This window comes from Corvus hawaiiensis, unplaced genomic scaffold (genome assembly GCF_020740725.1).
Source record: "Corvus hawaiiensis isolate bCorHaw1 unplaced genomic scaffold, bCorHaw1.pri.cur scaffold_32_ctg1, whole genome shotgun sequence".
NCBI classification, from domain to species: domain Eukaryota; kingdom Metazoa; phylum Chordata; class Aves; order Passeriformes; family Corvidae; genus Corvus; species Corvus hawaiiensis.
Window position 1 is genome coordinate 247244 of NW_025963366.1, and position 12114 is coordinate 259357.

The window sequence follows — 12114 nt, forward strand, 5'->3', positions numbered from 1 at the left end:
TCTCCTGCTAAACAGTTGAACAAATTTTATGTAAGGACCGTGCAGCTTTTTACCCGAATTCCGGCCCAGGGATTGGTGCCTGGCAAGATCCGGTAATTTATTGAGAGGTCTACTGCCGATCTTATTCCTCCTCTCCTAAAATTTTGGACACTTTAACTATCCGGATCTCTAAAATGTGTCCATCGATACGCCTGTACCAGGCATTGACCGGCACCCAAACTTCCCATTTTGATTGGGTGGACCTGGCATCTAAAACTTTTAATCTAGATTCCTTGTGTAAAAACAGGGCCTACCTGTGCTCTCTAAATTTACCATCTGGCCTCCCTAACTTAGCAGAAAATGCATTTGAACTGCTGACACTGGAGTTTTACACATCGGGTGTGTTTGACACTAAGGAGTGTGTTTGTTTTTCCACGGTTTGGGAGGGTTTTCCCAGGCTATGGGAGGTGTAAGAACATCTTAAAACTCAACCAAGTGTGGGAGAAGACAGCTGTCTCCCGAGACTTTTTGTACTAAACAACGGGGGAAAAAGCAGCAAGGAGAGGGAAGGAACATTGGAAACATTGCCTCCTGAGCTGGAGCACAACCTGCCAGCAACATCCCCACCCACATCTCTAAGTTTCCTCTTGCGTGACTTTTGAATAGGTTCCCACAGAGGGAGGAAACTGGTAATTGCCCTTGTTCCCCAGACCAACTTATCAATGTTTCTGTTCCTCATTCTAAGCACAGCTAAGCAAACATACAAATGACAGATCAGCAATTATTCCATAAGCAATTCCTAACATCTTGAAAACTGTTTCAGGTCCAGCTCTCTTAACCATTTTAATTAACTCTAGCTGGGCCCAAATTCCTTCCTCTTCTAACTAATTGCAACACAGCTAGCCTATAACTAAACTCTTTATGTTTCTTTTAAATCCATGTTTCGCCCACAAAAGGTGTTGGTCTAAGGAGGAAGAGCATCTGCTGATAAGGTTGAAGGCTCAGTTTTGGGGAAACAAAACCATCAGTAAACTCATTGCCAAACACATTCTGTCCAAGACAGGGAAGCAGAGGAGTGATAAGAGGAGATTGCTGCCCAGGGAACCAGCTGTGGGCATGGGAACAGCAGCTGGGATGAGTCATTGGCCAGATAATGAGGAGGAACAGCTGAGAACATCAACCAGCAGAGGGAAGGGCAGCTGCGGGCCCATTATCAGAGAACTTTCAGTCAAAGTCCTTCAGCTGGGAAACTCAACTCCTTCCCATGGGCATTCAAGCAGGTACTTAATGGCCAGCAGATGACATCACTGGTCAATGAGTCAGCCCAGGGCTGCTTCAGATGCATCAATATGATAAGCCAGATAAGAACATCAGCCCGAGATAAGAACAGCAGCCCGAGATAAGAACAAAGCAGGGACCCAGGAAGAAAACTCCTGAAGACCTTGCCAGAAGTGGCTGACTAAGAGAGCAATCAGGAGAGGTGCACTTCCAGCACCTATTCCATCTAGATTGGGGGAAATCAGCCAAGATTACTCTGCATGACATTGAATGCCTGTCCTGCAAAATTCTACCCAGTGAAATTTGTGTGGCATTTAAAGACAGATGGGAAACACCTGGAAAGTTTAAGAGCCTTGGGAACTTGCAAATTCAATGGGAAAGCTGACAATAGCGCTTCCAGGGACTTAATTACAGCCAAAGAAAATGAGAAGAACGTGCAGGAGATGAGCAAAAGCTGAGCTCCTGGTCCAGACGGGATTACCCTAAAGGACCTCAAGAAGACAGACCCTGAGTTTTCCCAGACCATGGAGATATTCAACCTTTGGTTAACATCAGGTAAAATCTCGGACATGGTGAGGGGATGCAGGACTGTATTAACACCAAAGTCAACCAAACCAGAACATTTCCAAGACATTAATAACTGGAGACCCATCATGATTGGCTCCATCCTGTTAAGACTGTTCTCCAGAATATTAACAGCAAGGTCGACTAAAGCATGCTCCCTCAACCCAAGGCAAAGAGGCTTTATAAGAATGGCAGGATGCTCTGAAAATGTGAAACTCCTGCAAACAGTAATTCGGTCTGCCAAAAAATATCACAAACCGCTGGGGGTTGTATTTGTGGACATCACTAAGGCTTTTGACACCATCAGCCACCAGCACATCCTACATGGTCTGCAGCAAAGGGAAGTGGAGCCTCATGTCATCAGCTTGGTGAGCAATATGTATGAGAACATCCGTACATACATCACCACAAAGAAAACACAGAGAGACCACATCCAGATCCAGGTGTGAGTCAAACAGGGCAACCCAATGTTGCCTTTTGCAAGCTGGAAGAGAGTGGCAGAGGGTACCACTGGGGAATGAACAGCGTCACAGCGATGGCATTTGCAGACGATCTGGTCTTATTGAGCGATTCCTGGGAAAACATGAAGCAGAACATCAAGATATTAGAGACCTTCTGCAATCTCCCCGGTCTCAAAACACAAGGGGAAGAGTGCCACGGCTTTTCCATCAAGCAAACAAAGGACTCTTCTAGCATCAACAACTGCACTGCTTGGACCATCACCGGCACAGTCCTGAACATGACTGGCCCCGGTGACTCTGAAAAAGATCTGGGCCTGCAGATTGACCCTTGGATTGGTGTAGCAAAATGCATCCTATCTACAAAACTCACATTCTGGTTACAGTGAATTGGTAAAGTCCCTCTTCAAACTCTAGGAATCAAAAAATGGATAGCCCAAAAACATATACCATCCCTCAAGTGACCTACCTGGCTGACCATTCAGAACTGAAAGCAGGGTTCCTCGAGGCCCTTGACCTAAAAGTTTGATCAACCCTCAAGGAATGGCTGCACTTACCTGCAGGTACCTGTGATGCCATCTTGTACTTGAGCATGAAGGATGACGGGTTGGGTATTGTGATGTATGGATGCAAGAGACACAAGGTAGGTGTAAGTGAATCGGGTTTATTGTAAAGTTAGAGAGCGTTCATACTTTTGAGTGTGAGAAACTGTTTTAGCTGCTCGCTCAAAAACCAGTTACAGTCCCCTAATAAATCTGTTGTCTTGACAGTTTGTCATTCTTTTCTGAAGGCTTGCAGCCTGACAAACAGGACGCCTTTCCTGTTTTCAGATCCTGTGTAATCAGCTTTCTTCCACGCTTCTCAGCATTCTTGCTCACGCGATGCAGCAGCGGCAGCTTCCTCGGTAACTCCACGCAGCAGCCTCTCCAGCTGGCAGTGGCAGCTGGGGCAAGAGGGCACAGGGGACAGCTCTCCTTTTGCAGCCTCACGGGACAGCAATGTGTCTCAGCACCAACCCCGGCAGCGGGCAGCAAACAGCAAAGGCAGGCAGGTCCGATCAGGCAGCACTGGACCTCAGCGTCACTCACCGGCAGCTGGCAGAAGTGGTGAAGGCAGCAGATCTGATTGAGCAGCAGTTGGTGTTGGCAGCCAGGAGAAGCAGTAAAACAAGGGGGCAGACGCCAAGAGCAAGCCACAGTGCAGCCCCATCTTGGTAAGGACAGGCACCCACTGCGAGCACCACAGGTGACCGCTGTGCCTCCGATTGCCGAGCAAAGGGGGCAGAGCCCAGACCCCACACATCAGCAAAGTCTCGGTTTGCCCCCAACCTCTCATGGGATCTCTGCCATTGCTGAGAACCAACCCCCCAGCCAGAGAGCTCACTCCCCAGCCACCACTTCCAAACTCTGGTTTCTCTGGCTGAGCCATCACCATGGTATGTGAGGAGGCGTGGCCATTTCTTTTGTTTCCTAATTGCCCCTAATTGTCTCCTGGGCAACCCCCTGCCTTCACTGCCTCTTCCTTTCAGATGGGACAAAATTCCTGAAAAGAAAAACAAACCCACAACAACCAGCAGTCACATCCAGCCTGAGGGGACTTCTCTGCTAATTGGTCATTATCCACCAGCAGAATGGGCAGCTGCAAGGACTTAGACAATCAAGGACTCCCAAAATATCCTGTGACTCAGAGAGTGACATCATTCCATTGTGAACCTCCCTGACCTGGGGGAGGTACTGAGCATTTCCACCTGAACCTGAGCATATAAAACCTGGCTTGGGGGAACTAGGAAACCACTGCTGCTCAAGGGATCCAGAGGAGGAGCAGAACTTCCACAGGACCAGCACTTTTGACAAGACTGTGACCACCACGTGGTAGGATCTCCACCATCACTCTGACCAGCACGGTGCCAGGTTGTACTCAGTCTTTGTGGCTTAAAACCCGTTTTCTCTTGATTGCTGTGTTTATTGTAATCTCTTTAATGAATTGTGAGCCCGACCGGAAATCTCTCTTGAGGTGGTTGAGGCGGGTTCATTTCTCCTGCCAGTTTCCCTTAAAAGCAGCACAGTGTTTTTTGGGAGGGGCTGTTTGGAGCTTGCAGGACTCCAAAGCTGAGGCAAAAAGATCCTCTGGGGGATGCTGGGGTGTCCCCAGGAAGGGTTTTTCTGGCAGTCCTGGTAGCTGCTGCCAGCAGAGCCCCCAAGGTGAGCGGGGGGATGCCAGGTCCCGACCCCACAGTGAGAGTTGGCCTTCCTGGGTCAGGCACTGCTGCTTTCAGCCCAGAGCCAGGGGGTTGTGGGACCCCCCAGAAGAGCCAGAGCAGGGGCACCTTGGGACCTGCAGAGGGAGGAGAGCAGAGAGGAACAATATCGGGACTGGGGGAACGCCGGCAATCTGGAGGAGAGGGAATGTGGAGAGGGTGAACCCTGTGATTGCCTGCACCCTGAAGCGGGGACCTCAGAGAGGGGGGACCTCAAGGATTGCCAGGACCCTGAAGTGGGAAAGGGGGGATGCCTTGAAGCTCTGGCACCCTGAAGCCGAGAATAAGGGGAGAAGGGACCCCAGGACTCCCAAAGCCCCCCAGCATTCCTAAGTGAGGGGATGCCAGAGAAGAGGGACACAAAGGATCTCCAAGTTTGGAGACCAAAGTGGGGGGAGCCTTGGAATTCCAGGGACGCCAGGCAGCCTGGGGTGGGTGGGGACCAAGCAGATGGGGGAAACCCAATACATTCAGGACCCCCAGCAGCAGGGACACGAGGGAGCCCCCAGAAGCTCAAAGTAGAGGGACCAGAGAGGGGGAACTCGCAGGAGGCTTCTTTTGAACTGAATCTTGGTGTTTTGGAGGTTTTTATGGACACCAGAGGCCCGGTGACTTCTAGAGATGGACTTGGGCAGGAGGAATGCCCAACCCAATGCGCTCACACCTTGTTTTTCCCCATTGCAGGAGTTCCCATTCCCAAACCTTGGCCGGATGGAGGAGAAAGCTGTGAGGAAGAGGAAGATGCCCCAGGACAGCCAGACAGGTGAGGCAGAAGTCACTGCCCCTTTCCCCCTCTCTTCTGCTCCATCTCTCAGCCCAGCATCACCCCTGGCTGCAGGACAACCCTGCTGCCGACGCCATCCTGCCAAGGATGAACTAGGGGATCTCCTTCCCCTTCCCTCTGACATGGAAGCAAATCCCATCCTCTCTTTGTTCTTCCTCCCCCAGACAATGAGCTGAGGATGGAGACCAGGAAGGGCAAATTCCCCCGACAGAGTCTTGTGGAAGAGGTCGTTTTGAGTGGCTCCACGTCACAAGAATGCAACGGGAAGGAAAAGCCCCAAAGATGCCATACAAAGAGGGGCTCCAAACCCAGGCCAGGGTGCTCCAAGGAGGAAAGACCCACCCTGTGCCGGGATGGCAGCTGGAGCTCCAGCCAGAGCTCGGACCTAGTGGTCCATGAGCAGCTTCATGATACGGAGAAGCCCTATGAGTGTGGTGAATGTGGGAAGAGCTTCCGCTGGAGGTCCCACCTGATCCGCCACGAGAGGATCCATACCGGGGAACGGCCCTACAAGTGCTTGGAATGTGGGAAGGACTTCAATGTCAGCTCCAGCCTGATCCGCCACCAGATGACCCACACAGGGGAACGGCCCTACAAGTGTGGGGAATGTGGGAAGAGGTTCAGCAGGAGCTTGGCCCTGATTCACCACCAGAGGATCCACACCGGGGAGAAGCCCTACGAGTGTCCCGAGTGTGGCAAGAGGTGTCGGGACAGCTCCAAACTCCTCCTGCATCAGCGGGTTCACACAGACGAGAGGCCCTTCCGCTGCCCCGACTGTGGGAAGGGCTTCTGCCGCAACTCTAGCCTCGTCCCCCATCAGCGCATCCACACTGGGGAGAGGCCCTACAAGTGTCCTGAGTGTGGGAAGAGCTTCACTCGGAGTTCTTACTTGACTAATCACCGGCAGAGCCACCGGTAAGGGAAGCCCTGGGACCGCCCCAACTGCAGGAAAAGCTTTGTCTGCTGCCCCATCATCATCCTCCATCAGAGGACCCACTTTGCAAAGAGAGCTGGTGACCCACATTCCTGGTGATCCACGTTGGGAAGACACCTGGATGGTGATCTCCTTATTCTGGTTTTCCACAGGCACCTGGGTGAACACAGCGGCAGGGTTGGTGGTGTTGCAGTTTTCCCTGTAAGTAACTTCTTTATCTTATCCCTTCTGTTATCAATATTGTTGCCCTTCCTGTTTGTTCCTTATCTCATTGCTGTTCCCAGTAAATTGTTCTTATCCCAGCCCAGGATCTTTGTCTTTTGTGCTTTCCATGGGAGGCAGTAGGGGAGTGAGAGGCGCCACGGTTTTAGTAGGAGCATGAAATGGGGGAATATCATTCCTAAACCACGGCACAAGCAGTCAAAGGGGTTCCGTGGTGACATCCCAGGCTTTTCCTGGGATGATAAAAAGCCGTGGGGTCAGAGGCAGTCAAAGCCATTGCATGGTGACATCCCAGGGGACTTCATGTTGCTGGGGCATTGATCTGTCACAGGTACTCACAAGGGCTCCACGGTGACATTCCAAGTGTCTCCAGGCTGCTAAAGAGCCACGAGGTCACTGGCAGTGACAGAGGCTCCACGGTGATATCCCAGGGGTCTCTAGGCTCCTAAAGATGCATTAGTCGCACACAGCCACGGGGACTCCACGGTGACATCACAGTTGTCTTCAGCCTGCTCAGAAGCTGAGAGCTCACAGACAAGCGCAGGGGCTCCACAGTAACATCTCAGGGGTCTCTGGGCTGCTAAAGACCCGGTCACAGGGGCTTCATGTGAAATGCAAAGGGTGTCTTCTTCCAAAGGGCCATGAGCTCACACATACTCACAGGGGCTCCATGGTGACAACAGACGTGTCTGTATGCTGACAAGGAGCCGGGATGTCGCAGTCAGTGGCAGGAGTCCAGTGGTGAAATCCCCGTGCTCCTAAAGAACCGTGAGGTGACGGACACTCACAGGGGTTCCATGGTGACATCCAGGAGTCCCCAGGCTGCCCTAGAGCCGGGATGTCACAGACACTCACAGCGTGCCTGTCATGGGCAGAGTGGGAGTTTCAGGCAAAGTTTATTAGAGAAGCTGCCATTGGGTCATGAGGTGCAGAAGGGACCCCCAAACACTCCCCATAGATCCCCAAATCCCTCCAGGACCCCCAGGCTTTCTAAACTCCTTCAGTGAGGGGAGCCTGGGAACGGCCGGATCCAATCCCAGCCCCAGATTTTGGCAAGGGTTTATGGTTTTTTTGGCAAGGATTAGACAGGTGGAATTGAAGCTTTATGTAAATTGTCCCACGGGATGAGTAATAGCAAATCAGATCTATTTATATAAATACAGATCTAATTGATTACCCTCATGATTAGAGAAAAAGATCTTAATCAGAATTATTTACTGCACAGTATAGGAGCTGTAACAACTATTACAATCTAGTGCTCTAGGACGCAATTTTGAAGCACTTGTATTAAAGCAAAACCAGTCCTTAAGCAGAGATTGATGTCACTCACCCAGATCAATGACCGTAGGCAAATGTCTGTGACTCGGCCTTGAGCAGTGACCTTGAGGAGTGTCCCCACTCCAGGGAGGGATCTCCACCACCCCCAAGAAGGGAAATGTCAGAAGACATTGCCATTAAAATTTGGGACGGGGCTTTTCTAGTCTGACGTGCTGCCCTGTCAGTCAGATGTGCCCAGGCTGTGCCAACTCCACAGCTCTGGAGAAGCTCTCAGTGGCGTCACTTGGTTGGTTGTTCCTTTCTCCAGGGATTTTACCAGCTCTGCCACAGCTGCAGCTCCCTCTCATGATGTTGAACTTTGAAATGGAGGAGTCAGGCTGGGTTCTGCATTCTTCACCCCAAAAGCAGCGGGACCTCCCTTCTGCATTCCCCACTGGGGGCTCTGCAAACAGGGCCTTGTTGGAGCTGTTTGAGCCCATTCCAGGCAGAGCCTCCTGCTCCAGCAGGAACTGCCTTTCCTGTGCCATGACCAGGGCAGACCCTGCTGCAGGAGAAGCCCCAGGCCAGCCCAAGACATTGAAGGCCTCAGTGCAGAGTGCCGGAGTGGGAGCTGTGCCAGGGAGAGCCTGAGACACCAAAGGCACCTTGGCAGCAGCAGCTCCTTGCAGGGCATGGCCAGAAGCCTCCCTGGCCAAGCCGGCCCAGTGGCCAGCACGGCAGAGCTGCTGCTTCAGGGGGTGACTTCTGGCTGGGCTCTGCTCCACCCCACAGAGTGTGAGCTCAGCACTGAGTCTGGCACAGCCCCTGTGCCTGAGCCCTGCACAACCTCAAGGTCACCTGCGGCCGCCTGGCTCTGTCAGGCCCTGGGGCAGGGCAGAGGGAAAGGCCAGAGCAGGGGCTGGCTTTGGCTGCTCAATGTGGGCTCCAGCAGAGATGAGGAGTTGAGCGAGTTGAAAATGAGGTCACTGCTGTGACATGGGCCTGACTGACAAATGATTGGTCTCAGGAATATCTTGGGGACAAGGTGTTCATCACAAAACCACTCATCCCTGCAGAGACAAGACCAGGAGAGAGGAAAGGGGAGAGCCAGGCCCAGGGGACAGGGCTGGAATGGTGATGGCTGTGAGGTCACTGCCATTGCAGCAGCCTGGCTGGCCCCCAGCAGACATTCTGGCCAGAAGCTTTGTGAGGTCACGCAGCACATCAGAGAACCCCCACAACAGGAATTCCATCCTTGGGGAGTGGAGGGGTTGGCACAAACCTCCTGACCTTGAAGAATTTTGGGATGGAGCATCGTTCTCTGCCTTGCACAGCTGCAGTTCTGTGCCACTCTCACTGTCAAATATTCCCTCCTTAGATCAAATCTAAATTCCCCCTCATTCAGTTTAAAGCTATTGCCCCTTGTTCTGTCACTGCAAGGTTTGGGAAAAAATAACACTCCATTTATCTTGGACCTCGATCACTATGTTTCCATTTTCAAAGACCTTAGAGAGAACCCAAAAATCTCCCAAGACGGGCTTCGGAGGCCTCATCACAAAACCAGCAGGTGGAAGCTGAGGGCCCTGGGCTCAGTTCTGTGGAGACTGAGGACAGAAGAGAAGTAGCCTGGGAGGGCTTGAAGGGAGGTTTCAAAGATGGAGGAGCTTTTCTTCGTTGTATAAAACAGCCTGACAAAGAAATAATGGCACCAAGGGCAGCTGGGCAGCTCCAGACTGGACACCAGGAGAAAGGTCTTTCCCTCCCAGGGAAGTGCTGTGCTGCAACACGTCCCCCAGAAGGAGTCTGGAGCAGCCCAAGGCTTTGTGTGCCCAGGCAGAGGCAGGCAGGACGCAGAGCTGCCAGCAAAGGAAGGGGCCGGCAAGGTGGGGCAGCCGGCGGGAAGAGGACAGCCTGCAGGGACAGAGGCGCAGGGCAGGGACAGCGTGGGACAGCCTGGGCTGCAGAGGGCAGAGGGATGGGCAGCAGCTGCAGGGCCCTGACAGAGCCAACTTGTGCAGCACTTTGGCCACGGCTGCTGTCCCTGGCCCTGAGGCCAGCAGGAGACAAGTGACCCTTGCAGCCCTGGGGCCTCAGGGCCTCCTTGTCCCTGCTCAGCGGCCTGGCAGGGGCCACCCCATGGTGCTGCCCTTGGCACTGCACATCCCCACATCCCAGTGCCCCGGCAAGAGCCCTGCGCACTGAGGGAGGGACAGGATCTGCCTTGCCAGGGGCTGGGGCTCAGGCCATGGCCCTTTGGAGTCATGGAACACATCCAGGTTTCCTCAGCCGCACAGACACCTTTCCTTGCTTGTCCTCACCTGCCACCACTGCCTCCAGTGTTCTGCTCTAACTGGAACCTGGGGACACTTTCTCATCCTCAGTGTTCCTCAGTGGGACCCATTAAAACTTCAGGAAACTCTGGAGATTGATATTGACTTTGAATTCTTGAGAGATTGCTTCAGCTCCCTCTCAGGGACTGATGTTCAGGGCCTCAGCACCAAGCCCCAAGAGGGTCATCAGAGTCCTTGTGCTGTGGCTGTGCTGCTGAGCTGGGCCGGGCTCCTGGCACAGAGGCGGCTCCTGGCAAGCGGCAGCGCTGCAGAGAGACAGCTGTGGCCAGGAGCAGCTCCTGGGCCTGCAGCCAGCCCGGGCACAGCACAGAGGCACACAGGGCTTAAACTCAGCCAAGGCTGCAAAGGTGCTGAGAAGTTGCTGGAGCAGAATCATTGCCAGCTCTTGACTCAGGAAGCCTCTGGCTGCAGGACAAGGCAGCTGCAGCTCCTGGAGGGATCTCCTGAAGCTGGAACATCCCAATGCCTACAGATTCTGTGAGTACAGCTCAGAACATCTCGAGTGCAGGGGAGGTCAGACATGAAGCTCTGACAATGCTGAGGGTTTGTGATCTGTCCCAGAGTATTTCCAAGCCAAGGATTTTGATAAAAATGAGGACATTTCCTGAGACTTTGTTTTCAGTTTCGTTCTACTGGGGAATGGCAGGGAGGGGATATATATATAAATGGTATTATGAATTTTGACAAGTCCCTGAGACATCTGAAGTCTTACTTTTAGTGATCAGTCTTAGTTTGGCCTGTTGTTTTTCCAACCCACAAACAGAAACTGCCCCCAGCCAGTGCCCTGCAATGAGGCAGGTTCCTGCAGGGTCAAGGAGAGTGCACAGAGATTTGGGGTCTGTGAGTGGTGGCAGGGACAGATCAGGCCCAGGCAAACAAGTCCAGGAGGAAAATCTCCAGGAAGCAGAGATAAGATCAGGGAATGACAGAAAATGAAACCCAGAAATGTTGTGTCAGGAGAGTTGAGAGGTCTCCTGTCTTGGGGTGACATCCATAGGATCCCCTCCAATGCAGCCCTCTCCCTGTGAAAAGCCCAAATGCCTCCTCTCCCAGGGATGGCTGCAGGGTGTGAAGGTGGAGGTGCAGCCAGGGGTGCCCAGCGCTGTCCTGCAGAGCCATCCTGCATCCCTGTCTTTGCCAGGACAGGGGATCTGCCAGCTGCCAGGGGCAACTCTCAGCCTGCAGGGCAGGGAGCCAAAGGCAGCTGGATCCCAATGTGAGAACAGCGCCCACTCCACCACAATCCATCCTCCTGCAGCCCCCACAGCCAGATCCCCCATCTCCTGCTGCCCCTTCCCTCCCAGAGCTTTCCCTGTGGGACAGCCCAGAGCTGAGCCCATCCCAAACTCTCTTGGGTCCCAGCACAGTTGCCCCTATTCCCACTCAGGCACTTTGAGAAAATAGGGCTGGGCACTGACCCCTCTTCCAGGACCCTGGAATCAGGGAAAACAGGAATGTGGGAGGACTTTGAGTCAAGGGTAGGCAGCTGATTGGGATCTGCAGTCACTGGAGACACTGGGGAGCACTGGGCAATGTTGATCACCCCAAGACAAGGCTGAGGCTTGGGAAATGGCTCAGGTGTGCTTCTTCCCACAGCTGGACCACTCCATTCCCTTTCCTCACAGGCCCCAAAACAGTTCCACCTCCAGCCCCAGAGCAGAGTTCAGAGGGGAAAATGTCCTGCCCTGACCCTCCCCCTGTCCCACCCACAGCCACCGTGCCCACACAGAGCACCTGGCTCCAGCTCTGCACAGCTGCTCCACATGCAGGGTGCCAGGGACCCCATCCCCAGTAAGGCTCAAACTCCAGCACTGTGCCTGGATGCAATTTGCTGCAGGTCCCCAAAGGCCCTTGTCCACACAGAGGGTCTCTGCAGTTCCCTGGCCCTGGGCCCAGGCCAGCGCTGGACCTGAGTCGGATGTGCCCATCCAAGGGGAAGTGGAAAAAGAGGGGCTTGTCCCCAGGCAGCCACTCGGAGCTAATTGGGCAAAGAGAGGTGTCCTGGGAGGAGGAGGGATGATGGTCCCCTG

At 53.3% G+C, this 12114-nt stretch overlaps 1 pseudogene; it reads left to right on the forward strand.

Moving 5' to 3' along the window:
• The first annotated feature begins 2356 nt into the window (after window positions 1–2356).
• Window positions 2357–12114, forward strand: part of LOC125320968 — a 37667-nt pseudogene continuing 27909 nt past the window's right edge.